This window comes from Jaculus jaculus, chromosome X (genome assembly GCF_020740685.1).
Source record: "Jaculus jaculus isolate mJacJac1 chromosome X, mJacJac1.mat.Y.cur, whole genome shotgun sequence".
In the NCBI taxonomy this organism is placed as follows: Eukaryota; Metazoa; Chordata; class Mammalia; order Rodentia; family Dipodidae; genus Jaculus; species Jaculus jaculus.
Genome location: NC_059125.1, coordinates 53878625 through 53892054, shown reverse-complemented (window position 1 = coordinate 53892054; position 13430 = coordinate 53878625). Strand labels below are relative to the sequence as shown.

General features: G+C 41.6%; 1 long non-coding RNA gene across 2 annotated transcripts; it reads left to right on the top strand.

Annotated features, from left to right (window-relative positions):
* The first annotated feature begins 1413 nt into the window (after positions 1-1413).
* On the top strand, positions 1414-12699 carry LOC123456708. Of its 2 annotated transcripts, XR_006634628.1 has the most exons (7): positions 1414-1520; positions 1973-2173; positions 4979-5081; positions 8457-8617; positions 10221-10320; positions 10459-10600; positions 12188-12699. It is a non-coding gene; the product is annotated as an uncharacterized LOC123456708 (long non-coding RNA). The 2 variants fall into 2 exon arrangements; XR_006634629.1 differs by lacking the exon at positions 10221-10320.
* Positions 12700-13430: the final 731 nt, after the last annotated feature.

Here is a 13430-nt window from a genome sequence, read left to right as displayed (position 1 = left end):
GTTTACTTTAGGGAGAATTAGTACTTTTTCCCACAAGCTGCTCTTGGTTGGGTGATTTCTGCCAGCAATGAGAACCTGACTGTAACAGTTGATTTCTCTCGGGTATCTGTTTCTGTGACAGAAAGCTGACGACAAGACAGGTTAAACCAGCTCTTTTGTTATTAGTACAAACTGAACCTCACAGATGACGTGTAGTTTTCCCAAAGTTACAGAGTTACTAATGATGAAAAGTGCATGGACATTTCTATCCTAACTCTCAGAAAATATTTCTGCTAACAAATTCCTATCAAGCAGATTGACTCTTATTTAAATCTCTCATTCTTTAGTGACACTGTGTGGGGTTAGTGACACTGTGGGGCAACTAGAAAATTATAGTATTTCTCTTTCCCAGACTTCATTGCTCTGTTGTAGGACAGAATATTCAAATAAATGAATCTATCCAAAGTTCTAAACTTACTGATAAACTTACTGGGGGGTGCTACTTCTGATTCTGAGATCATCATGAGGTTTCAGTGGAGACTGGTGACTTTTCCAGAGATAGTAATGTATTTAACATTTATATTGGTCAACAGTAATATTCTTGAGAGTGGACAGAAAGGTCAAGTCCTGAACAAGCAGCTTTCCTGGGGTGTATCACCTTGTATTCTGTTTCAGTCAAATGGAAGGAAGTTTATCCTGGGCTACCAAGTCCTTGAGGTCACAAAGTGTGCTTCTCACAACATAATGCGGTGCAGGATAGTGAAAGGGTTTATCTGTATTTCTTGAGGGTATGCTCCTGCCCAGTAACTGCCTAGCAGGGACGATCAAGTGAATTATACAGCAACTTTGAGAGAACTTTGAAATAGAACATTGGTCACTGTTCCTGAAGTCTGTGTATCAGGCATTGCCCTATTTACTGAGTTTAACCTGGGAACTGAGAGTGACAGGTGCAAAAATTAAAGGCTGTCAATAAAGACTTTTACAAACACTATGATTTTGTCTTTAGCAAATACTGGTATTATCTTTTCAATGTTTGTTTAACGGACTCCACAACTAAGGCTCAGAGAATTTACGATTTGTTCCTGAGGTCACCCAGGCAGCAAGTTACTGGGTTCAGTCGGGTCTTAGCTGAGCCTGAATCACGTCTTTATTCTTCCTGTATCCAGTTCTTGGGGAATCATATCCCTCTCTTTACTCCCAGAAATCAGATTCTGAAAAATCCCTGCAGGTTTCTTGTCAGTGATTTGGTTTACCGATAATGCCCCACCCCTTCCGTGATTAATCTCTCTTTTCTATAGTAAGAGTGACTACAGCGAGGTGAAGCCTGAACCATTCCAAGAGCTTTTAGTAAAATCTGCGGCTCTTGTTGCCTCTAGCCTGTTTCAGGAAGTGGTTTGTCTGCCTGAGTGGGCAGCTGCGCTGGAGGCCAAAATCCGGGGACTGGGGCCCCAGCCTTGAGAAGGGAGGGCCGGGGGCGGTCCTCCGGTGACCAGCCCCGCTGCCGCCGCGGGCTTTCTGTGTGAAGCTCCTTGAGGCCCCAGGTAACCCAAACTTCGTACGCACCCCGGAGCTGGCAACGATGCGGGGGCGGGGGGCAGACACATCGGGGGTCGCACACTGTAGATGGGGTGGCCTTTGTGTGAAGAGAAACTGTCCAAATTCTAAGAGAAATCCTAGGCAAAGAGAGGATGAAGGAAGAAAGGGGTGTAACGGAACAGGTGAGAAAGAGCCTGAGGGGGCGCTAGGGCGTTGTGTCTGAAAGTGTGCTTAGCGGTAGATGCAGAAGCATCTTTCTTCCCCTGAGTTCATTTACCCCCCCCCTCCCAAGGGAGCCTCCTTTCAGCCATTTTTAAAATACAGTGTTCACCCAATGATTTTAAAGATGCAAGGGAAGAACGTTAGAGAAAGCTGTACCAAAGCGAGGCTGCACTAGGCGCCGAGAAGACAGAGTGATGCCTTTACAAATGAAGTTTCCATCCTTTTCTCTCTACAGCTCTGGCCATTTCCTTCTCCAGCTCTAGCCTTTTTCTTTATCCATCCCCTCGTCCTCGCCGTATCCTTCAGATCCGTGGGGGTCGGGGGGAGTGCAGCATCCTCTGGCTGAGCTCCTTTGCTGAAGTCTCATTCCACCTCCACTCGCAGCTCATTTCCAGATGAATTTCTTCTAAGGCCAGAAAGTGAGCTGATTACCCAGGTTCGTGAAGCTTCCCAGTCCTTCCCATTACCCGTTGGGGTCGGGAGGTAAGAGGAGCTTCTTTGGAGCTGACTGCTGAGAAGGCATAGAAAATGGAGAAGATGCGTGCTGCCCAGGAACCTGCCGAGGTGAAGCTGGACCCACGGCGGGGCAGCAGGCCATCCCACGTCCCAGAACTTAATGGGGAGCTGCAGTGATAGTGATGACTGTTTCCACTTAATGCCTCCACCCCCCCCCCACACACATCAGTTTCTGCTTCATTTGCACAGACTTGCAAGCCTTGCCCTCAGCCCCGATGCAAATCCTGCTATGGAGGGAGAGGTGTGGACTCTTACAACCACCACACCCCCAGCACCACCACCTCCCTCGCCTCCCCTTTTATGGCTCTTGGCCTGGTGCAGATCCAACCATAAATTCAGTTGTGGGCCCCTGCCCCATACACTTAGAAGCTGCTCTAGTGACCTAAGCTGTTCTGGAATCCAGGAAGTTTAGGAGACTGATTGCTGGTGGTTGAGTTTGATCAGGGTCCCACAGGCTGCTCTCATGTGAAGAGATTTAAAGTAACTAAAAACTGGCAGGAGATCAACCAGCATTTCATTTGGAGCAGAACCTCAGAGGCTAGGAAACAAAGGCACAGTCATGCATTTGTAGTGTGTAGTACTCACATAAACAGGCTCCATCCTTGTCTCTCTTGAATCTTTTTTGGATGCTTTACTGGAAGACATGTTCATAAACACGTAGAAACAAAACAACACAATTTAGCATTAGACCTCTATATTGACTTACATATTGCTTTATGGATTATGCTTTATAGGATTATGTATGTATATGACAAAAATATAAAGTAGATTGTCAAAGAAACAAAAGAAAAATTTGAAAGTATCAACTTCCACTTCAGTAGTTTCTTTATTTTTTATTTATTTGCAAGCAGAGACAGAGAGTGAGCGAGTATGGGTATACCAGAGCCTCTGGCTGCTGGAAATTCCAAATGCATGTGCCACTTTGTGCATCTGGCTTTACATTGGTACTGGGGAACTCAAATTCAGATTGGTTAGGTTTTGCAGGCAAGGGCCTTAACGACTGAGCCATCTCTCCAGCCCAGTAGTTATTTCTTATCAGTAGTTTATGACATCGGGAGTTGAAGAAAATCATCAACCTGTGAGTCAAAAAGCAAGAGCCAAAACTGTTGAGACCTCTCAAAAAGAAGAATGAAAACCATTGTAGACTTGGAGTGCCAAACAACCTGTTTAATATTTCTCTGCTGAAAGGTTTCTCACCAGCAAACACAAATGCATAATGACAAGCCCCAAGTTGTGTCTTGTCTGTGAAATGTCTTCACCTTTTCATGGCATTTACTCAGGGAACTGATCTCCTCAGTTTCCCTATCAGAAATCTCAGAAACTGTGCCACATTTAGCAAGGTGTGGTTAGAGAGATGCTCACGTGTTTCTTATTACAGAATTAGATGTGCTACATAGACACAGTAGAGTTGATAGTGCTATTTACTTTTCATTTTTTTAAAAATTTTATTTATTTATTTATTTGAAAGTGACAGACACAGAGAGAAAGACAGATAGAGGGAGACAGAGAGAATGGGCGCGCCAGGGCTTCCAGCCTCTGCAAACGAACTCCAGACGCGTGCGCCCCCTTGTGCATCTGGCTAACGTGGGACCTGGGGAACCAAGCCTCGAACCGGGGTCGTTAGGCTTCACAGGCAAGCGCTTAACCGCTAAGCCATCTCTCCAGCCCTTACTTTTCATTTTTTAAATTTATTTCTGTAAAACTATTGTGAGTTGGGAGAAAAGTTTCTCAATTGATCTTCCAGCTATGAGTGAATAGCCAAATAATGAAAAAATGAGACTATTTTGAAAGAAAAACTTAAAAAGAATCATCTTTTGAGTTCTTTGTAAATTCTAGATGTTAGGCCTCGGTCAGTAGTATAGCTGGTGAAGATTTTCTCCCATTCTGTGGGTAATCTATTGGCTGGTTATGGTATGTTTGGCAAAAGTTTTTTAGCTTTATAAGATCCCACTGGTTGTTAAATTTCTTGTGCTACTGGAGTATTACTCAGGAAGTCTATCACCACTCCTATATCATTGAGAGTTCCCCTTAGTTTTTCTTCCAGTAGTTTAAGAGTTTCTGGTCTTATATTGAGGTCCTTAATCCATTTTGAGTTGATTTTTTATGCATGATGAGATGAATGTATCTAGTTGCATTTTTTTTCATGTGATTATCCAATTTCTCTAGGACCGTTTGTTGAAGATGCTGTCTTTCTCCTGTGTAGTTGTTGGCTCCTTTGTCAAAGAGCAAGTAGTTGTAGTTATTTGAACTAAGGGCCAGGTTGTCAATTCTGTTCCATTGGTCTATATGTCTGATATCTGGCTGGAAACTGGAAGGGAGCCAGTTCCCAGATAGATGGCCATATAGTGCTGGAAAACACTATATGAGCTGCTGGGGGAAAGTGGCCAACAATGTTATGAGCAAGCAAGGGACACTGCTATTCAAAAGCAGCCAGCCTGACAAGATGTACACACCTGTGCAATGGTGGCACCCAGCCTTGGTGGATAATCAATGGCTTTCTGATTGGTTAAGAGATCTGTTCAAGGGAAAGGAACCCATAGCTGGAACTGGGAACCAGGTCAGAATCCTATGGTGACAAAATTATGGTCTCTAATGACAAGCTCCTTCTACTGTTTCATCAAAAGAGGGGCTACATCCACCAAAATGTCTCTAAATGAACAGTACTTATCCCATTTAACCTATGCTGACCTCATTTTCCATTGGAGAATTTTTTTTTTTTTTTCAGAAGGAAGCAGAACCAACAAGATAAACCACTCCTTGCCCATCAGCCAGGGCCCAGGTGAAACCACAGAGGAACTGGAGAGATGAACAAGAGTGCTGCTTCCATGGTGAGCCTGACAACCTGTACCTACACTGAGGATACTCAACCCATACCAAAGGAGAAATCAGAAACTCCCAAGGGCTCAACACTGATGTAGGCTTAAAACACACCCATCATGGCCCAGGGAATTTTGCAGGAGAGGGCACAGAATGTAAGAGCCACAGACTGTGATGACATATCTACAGGCATTGCCCCCAACACAATGACTGAATGCTGGTCTTGCAACTCCTAACCTACAGCCCCATGGGGGAACCAGCAATCCCACTGAGGAGGGCCCTCAGAGGGATGGGGGCAGGGAGGAAGGAAATAATGGTACCAACACATGATGTGTTCATATAAAGATTCTACTTAATTAAAAGAAGAGAAACCTTTTTAAACCCAGTGTGGTAGCTCATATTTTTAATCCCAGCACTTGGGAAGCTGAGGTAGGAGGGTTGCAGTGAGTTTGAGGCCAGTCTGGGCTACTGAGTATATTCCAGATCAGCCTGAGCTTACAGTGTGACCCTCCATCAAAAAAGAGAGAATGGGTTGGAGTGATGGTTAGTGGTTAAAGTGCTTGCCTGCAAAACCAAAGGACCCAGGTTCAATTCCCCAGTACCCATGATGTAAAGCCAGATGCACAAGGTGGCACATGTGTCTGGAGTTTGTTTGTAGTAGCTGGAGGCACTGGCATGCCCATTTTCTCCCTCCCTCCCTCCCTCCCTCCCTCCCTCCCTCCCTCCCTCCCTCCCTCCCTCCCTTCCTTCCTTCCTTCCTTCCTTCTCTTTCTCTCTCTTTTGGTTTTTGGAGGTAGGGTCTCACACTAGCTTAGGCTGACCTGGAATTCACTATGCAGTTTCAGGGTGGCCTCAAACTCACAGTGATCCTCCTACCTCTGCCTCCCAAGCGCTGGGAATAAAGCTGTGTGCCACCATGCCTGGCCCTCCTTCTCTTTCTCTCTCACTCTGTCTCTGTCATAAATTTTAAAAAAAAATTAAATAAGAGAACAAAGCCAGGCATGGCAGTGCATGCCTTTAATCCCAGCACTTGGGAGACAGAGGTAGGAGGATCACCATGAATTCGAGGTCACCCTGAGACTACCAAGTAAATTTCAGGTCATCTTGGACTAGAGTGAAAGCCTTCCTCAATAATAATAATAATAATAATAATAATAAGAAGAAGAAGAAGAAGAGAGCAAAATAGGAGAACATTTTAAAAATAGTTTTGAAAGTTATAAAAGAACATTTTTAACTATCAAAAGGTTTAGTTAAGTAGTTTAGAAGAAAATTTTTGATTCAAAATTTTCAATATTGACAAGTAGAATATTTAGAAATTCTCAACATTTAAGAAAGGCAAAATGAATAAAGCAAAGTTAAAAATGAAAATTTACAAAAGAAAGCCTTTTTAACTTAAAAAAGAGAAAATGGAAGTTCTTAAAAATCCAATATTTAAATGAAAAAATATAGATATGTATGCATATTTAAGGCAAATATCTACATTGATAAATCAAAAGTTTACAAGAGTAGACCTATAATGGTGGTACATGCCTTTAATCCCAGCACTCGGGAGGCAGAGGTGGGAGGATTGCCATGAGTTCAAGGCCACCTGGAGACTACATAGTGAATTCTAGGTCAGCCTGGGCCAGAGTGAGACCCTACCTTGAAACCCCCCCAAAAATTAAATATGCAGAATAGAATTTAAATCCTAATTAATTTCAGAAACATGCTTTTTAAAAAGTTTAGAATAATTCAAGAGAATTTTTATTTATTTATTTATTTTATTTATTTATTTGAGAAGGACAGAGAAAGAGGCAGAGAGAGAGAGAGAGAATGGGTGCACTAGGGCCTCTAGCCACTGCAAACAGATTACAGATGCACGTGCTACCTTATGCATCTGGCTTATGTGGGTACTGGGGAATCGAGATTTGAACTGGGGTCCTTGGGCGTCACAGGCAAGTGCTTAGCCACTAAGCCATCTCTCCAGCTCCAAGAAAAAAATTATTAAATAAATCTTTTTTTCTTTTATTTATTTATTTATTTACTTGTTTTAGTTTATTTTTATTTTTATTTATTTATTTGCCATCAGAGAGAGAGAGAGAGAGAGAGAATGGACACACCAGGGCCTCTAGCCACTGCAAACAAACTCCAGATGCATCGAACCCGAGTCCTTTGACTGCACAGGCAGATGCCTTAACTGCTAAGTCATTTCTCCAGCCCTCAAGAAAATTTAAAAAAAATTGTTTTAAAACTTTCAACCACCCCGTAGAATTTTAAAACATAAGAGGGGGCTGGAAAAAATGGCTCAATAGATAAGAGTTTGGCATACAAGCATGAGGGCCAGAAAGGGTCTAATTCTTCCTGAATTTGCTTCCCCAGCACCCACATAAACAGTTGGACATGGCCACACATGCCTGTAACCCCAGTCCTGTGGACAGTGGGGACCAGAGAATCACTGGGACTTGCTGATCAATCAGCCAGTCTGACTGGAAACACCACTTTTTTTGTTTAGTAAGAAACCCTGTCTTCTGAGCACCCACATAAGCTGGATGCAGAGTGATGTATGTATCTGTGATCCTAAGGCACCTGTGACAATAGGAGTTGGAACCAGGAGGATCCAAAAGCCTGCAGGCAGTCATTTTCAGTGGAAAAAATCCAGCCTCAAAGAAAGTGGAAGAAATTTGAGGTTATCCTCTGACATCCACATGCATGCCATGAAGCATGAGCACTCCCCCTGAAAATACTTGCACATGTATGCAAATAAATATTTTGAAAATTATGCATAAATGAAAAAATCACAAATAAATTGACAATTGAAAACAAAATATTCAAGTAAAAATTATTCGAAAGTTAAAAGTTGTTATTGTTATTTAAGAGCACTTAAATATACTGCTGGGGTGATGGCTCACTTAGACTGTCTTAGGTGATTCTGATAAACATCTTAACAACAGAGCTCAGAGAGATTACACTAAGAAGCAGCCGATTCCACATTGGCTGCAAAGTCCCACATAGGCATCCCTGGTCTGGACGACATGCATGGTTTCTGCCCTCCTTCTGGCTCTACCTCTTTCACATTGGCCCCAGTAATACATCCTCCAGGCAGGAATGTCAGATCCCACAGGTCAGGAGGGGAGGAAGGAGTCTGTCAGAACAGAGGCACTGCCCAGGTAAGATCCTCCATACCTAGCAGGGACCAGTTGGATCCCCAATATTGGACCCCAGTCCTTGCTCCTCACCTCTCCTAAGTCTGCTCCTCTGTCAGCCTAGGGATGACTGTATCTAGATGTACACAAAGAGGAGTGGCCACCAGGAACCTCCAAATCTTAGTTACATAGGAGTACATAAAAGGATGTTTTAGAGCTATAGATTGAATTATGAAGGAAAATGTCATTTTTTTTCTTTCCTAGGTAAAGGAGATTTCCTCAGCCACTGCTAAGAAACGCATCTCACATTTCTGAGATAGCAAATCTAGAAGGAAATTATGTCTCAGCTCTTTGCTAGCTGTGTAACACATGACTTGGATCTTAGCTTTTCAAGGACTACCTTCCATCTTTTTTTATGCAAACAGGTAAGCAGGTACAACACAGTTTAGAAGTCAGACTATGAGAATATCAAGCCTCATAAGGACATTGATTCACCACATAGTTCAAGAGCACCTTTTCCTAAGCCAGGGACTGGGAAAACAAAGCAAAGCTACTGGGCACAAAACAAATTAGTCAGAGAATTTGGTTAAGGTTTGCATCAGGAAAATGACCTAAAGATTAATGTTAACTAGTAAGTGAAAACAGACCAGTTATAATCCAAGACTTAACCTATGGAAAGTAAGATTGCAATAATTGCTTTTAAAAGTTTAGGAAATAGGGCTGGAGAGATGACTTAGCGGTTAAGCATTTGCCTGTGAAGCCTAAGGACCCCGTTTGAGGCTCGATTCCCCAGGACCCACGTTAGCCAGATGCACAAGGGGGCGCACGCATCTGGAGTTTGTTTGCAGTGGCTGGAGGCCCTGGCATGCCCATTCATTCTCTCTCTCTCTCTCTGCCTCTTTCTCTCTCTGCCTCTTTCTCTCTCTGTCACTCTCAAATAAATAAATAAAAATGATTTAAATATTTTTAAAAGTTTAGGAAATAATTGTAAACACATATAATCCTTCACTTGGCCCATATTCTATCATTACTAAACAAATAATTCTTTCACCAATCACTCTCATATAGGACAATCTTACACTTGGACTATGGATTCATTTTACCAAAAAAAGTGGAGCAATTTTCTAGAATTCACTGATTCCATGCTTCAATCTATATTTGAATCTCCTGGCAGGGTTAATAAAACAAATGAAAGAACCCTGTTGAGAGTTGTGATTTAGCGAAAAAAGTTGCCAGCTGATGCTGATGCTTTGCCATGGGGTCACACCCATTTAGAACCACTACTTTCGATAAATGTATAAAGAATCCCAGGAAAAGGTGCCCTGGCCTCAGTGTCAGGAGCTAATGCTAGAACTATTCCATCAAGACCTCATTCATGGACTTCTATCTGCAATGCATGCTGCAGGTGTCTTGGGCATAGGCTGGTGTAGCAAATAGTAGTATCAGGGCAATGTCTGCCTCTTTGCAATGTTGTTCAAGAATCTAAAATTCCACCCACCCCTGAAAACTAATATAGTTTCCATTTTCTCAACCTGGGCCTATTTGCCCCAAATGACCTCGATTCCCTGAGGCTGGCATCCCAAAAGGGAGATTGCTGTTACTGCCTGCCCCTGGCTCAAGCTATATGTAGTATATGATCAACTATGTTTCCCCCTTTGAAATTCATACCGTATGTCCAGCCCTTCAAGGATCTGGCCTCCCCACCCCAGTTTCCTGTTCTTTTACACCTAACTCCAGTGATACATCCTATAGCAAGCTATCTGTTCCCAAAAGTCAGGAGGAAGCTGCCTCTCAGAATACATAGGCACTACCCAGGTAGGACCCCCAGCACATGGTAATTTGTCATTGCAACTAATGCTATTAGGAATATGCTTGTATGATCTCACTGACTACGTATTAGGTGAGCTTTCCTGAGGAATCGTGAGTAAATGTTTATTCACCCCAGATAGAGCGCTGATAACAGATAAAAAAATAATTTCATCAAAGTCTAGCCTAGTGAACCAGTGAGCTTATTGAGGTTACTTATAGAAGCATGCCATCTTGGAGTGTTTGTAAAACCGTGCAGGCATGATATAAGGAAATCAAGAAAAGTCCACATTCTTGCACTGCGCAAGTCTCGAAACCACAGGTAAGATACTCACACCCCTTTCCATCAGTGTTCAGTACAAGGGTACACCATAATCACTATGTAAGATCTTTCTATTTTATTTCATAACAAGCTGATAACTGTAATTTTTAACATTTGTCTTATTTTTCCAATGTGCAGATAGATGCAAAAAGTCGAGTTTCTCTTAAGACAAGATATCAGGAATCTATCATTTTTAAATTTTAAACAGATTTTTACTATGTAGCCAAGCCTGGCCTTGAACTCACAATCCAGTCTTTTACTCCGAGTGCTGGGAAGACAGGTATGTACCACCATGCCTGGCAAACATTTCTTTTTGTGTCTGTGGGTTCATTAAAATCTTCATAGGGCTCAAGAAGAACATTTCTACTTTCCAAGTGAAATCACCTAAGACCTGGAGGCACAATATTTGGCTGATACTACTGGATTAATGTAACACATTGATATATTATCAGACCCATGATAGTTGTTAAGCAGCCCTCTATCTTAAGGACTCAACACACCTACAACCACACTTTCTGCCTTCTTTAATTCTCCAGTTCAGGAAAGGAAAGTTTGCTTGATTCCACAGGTAATCATGGGAACAGAACAATAGCCTGTGTTGGCTCAGTACGGTATGGCCAAGATGGTTGAGAGGCTTCTGTTTTCAATGGAGCATTGGTGTCTTCAGGGGGAAGAGTTTTAACCACTTCCACATCACATCCCCTCCTCCACCATGTCTTACTCCAAGTCTTTTCTGCATTTTCTGCAGTGGATTTTGTCCTAGCCATATGTAGGTCTAATCCAGATGTGCGTGTTCTTCCATCAGACCTTAAAAGAGGTGGCAATTTAGTCTTCTGTTGTTAGCATGGTCTTGCAATCGTTCTTATTTTCATGACACGAATCCTTTAAAAATATGATTGTGCTATGCACAAGGAAGGCAAACTAGCTTTATCTCACACAAACCTCAATAACTGGTTCACAGGCAAAGTCAAAGATAGGTTACTAATGCTTGAGACTGCAACATGTCTAAGCTGCACACTTAAGTCTCATCACTCAGAGAGATGCCAAAATGGAGTTGTCAAGGCACTTAAGCTAGGGAAGGCAGATAATACAAAGTGTCCATTTGACACTAAAACAGTGTTGTTTTCAGCCCCTTTTGTGGAGCTGCTGATAAAGGTTCTCTACTTTCTTATCAAGCTTTTGCACCATTGATGAAGTGTAGGACTTTTCATGGGCCCCAGACTTTTTCCAGGCCACAGGACTCTCATGGTTAAAAATGGGATACTTACCTTCAACTGTTTAAACCAAAAACTCTTCTAAACTAATCTAGCAGACCTTATTATCTGTGTCTGAGAGGATGGAATTAATATGAATTTATTTAGAGGAACACATACAGGAATTTGAGGGATGTTACAATCATAATGTTAGTAAGATTGTCTGAAATTTTATCATTTCAGAAAATATCCAAAACCGTTTTCATGTGGTGAAAATGTCTGTTGAATTATCTCTGGCTAGTGACATGGAAACTATAAGTGTAATATCCAAAAGTCTTTATTTATAAACTTTGTTTTCCATAATACTTCATATAATCAGCAAGATTATATATTATATGAAGATTCAATATTATGAAAAGTCAGAAACTGAAATAATGCTAATAGGATGGAAACCTGAGGTTAGTCTAGCTCCACATAACAATGCATAGAGCTGTGAGAGTCTGGAAATTACATTCATTATTCTATATGCACCAAGAAAGAAATTAGGATGCAGTTTTATCTTAGTCATTAATTGAGAGACTGAAAGAATCTGTTTCAATATTTTATTTTAGGCTGATTGTATATGATCGAATTAACATACTGTTCATACGTTGTTTTGAATATGTGTTCTCTAGGTTTCTTCCCCGTGAAGATATCTCATTTAGAGGTGGAAGTGCTTTTGGAAATCAAGATCTTCTCAGTTCTCAAACTGCTTCTCAGGTTCATCACTAGGATACATTTATTACAGCTCTCTGTGTGTGCACATGTGTGCATGCATACACAAGAGTAAGGTTTGGCCCACTCTACATGAGTAAAGTACTAGAAAGTACAAACGTCTTCTGTGTTAGGTCTCTTTGGACCACATTTTCTTCCAGGGGCCCTGCTACCACCCACCTTAGGATTTTAACAGTGATTGGGAGATGTGAGGCACTTCTATCTGCCATTAGAATGAAACAGACCTATGGATATAAGATGCTATAAAGTTCCAGGGCCACTTTCAAACATAATAACCTTTCTTGATATTAACTTACCCGCTTGAAACATATATTAGGGGGCTGGAGAGATGGCTTAGCAGTTAAGGCACTTGCCTGAAAAGCCTAAGGACCCAGGTTCAGTCCACCAGTACCCACATAAGCCAGGTGGCGCATGCATCCAGAGTTTGTTTGCAGTGGCTAGAGGTCCTGGTGCACCCATTCTCTCTCTCTCATAAATAAAAAATAAATAAAAATAAAATATAAAAACGTGCATATGCGTATAGCATAAAAGGAGAGTGTATCTTTGTTTCTGTCTCAGTCTCTCATTCTTCGTGTATATATGTACATATGCACAGTGAGAATTAGTAAGGGCAAGATAATATATGCTTTTCTTGTTTCTAGAAGTTCTTTGAATGTGCATAATGATATGTCTTAACAGAAAAAATAATATCAATATTTTCTGAATACTTTTCTCCACATTTAGTTTTGCAAAGAAGTCATTATATATAGAATGAGACAATGTCTCACCTGCCTTTCCTGTGAAGGCACATCCACTCTCCACATGCATACACATACACACACACACCAGCACCTACCCAAACACTTATGTGTGCCCTTCATATATACAGATTTTTGGAACTTGTCTCAGGTAGCACCTACGGTTGATATTTTATGGGGCACTTTGGAAGTATTGTTATCCCATCCCCAGGGAAATGGCTCTTCATGGCCAGATCATCTATTGAGCATAAATATCTCAAAAGTACAAGGTTTCTTTACTATGTTGAAATAGATCTGGCTTTGGTAATGAAGGGTAGCATTGTTTCTGACTCTGACAAAAATTGTATACATCTGGATTATATTATCTACCAAGATCACAAAATAATAATTTCTGTCACCTGGTTTC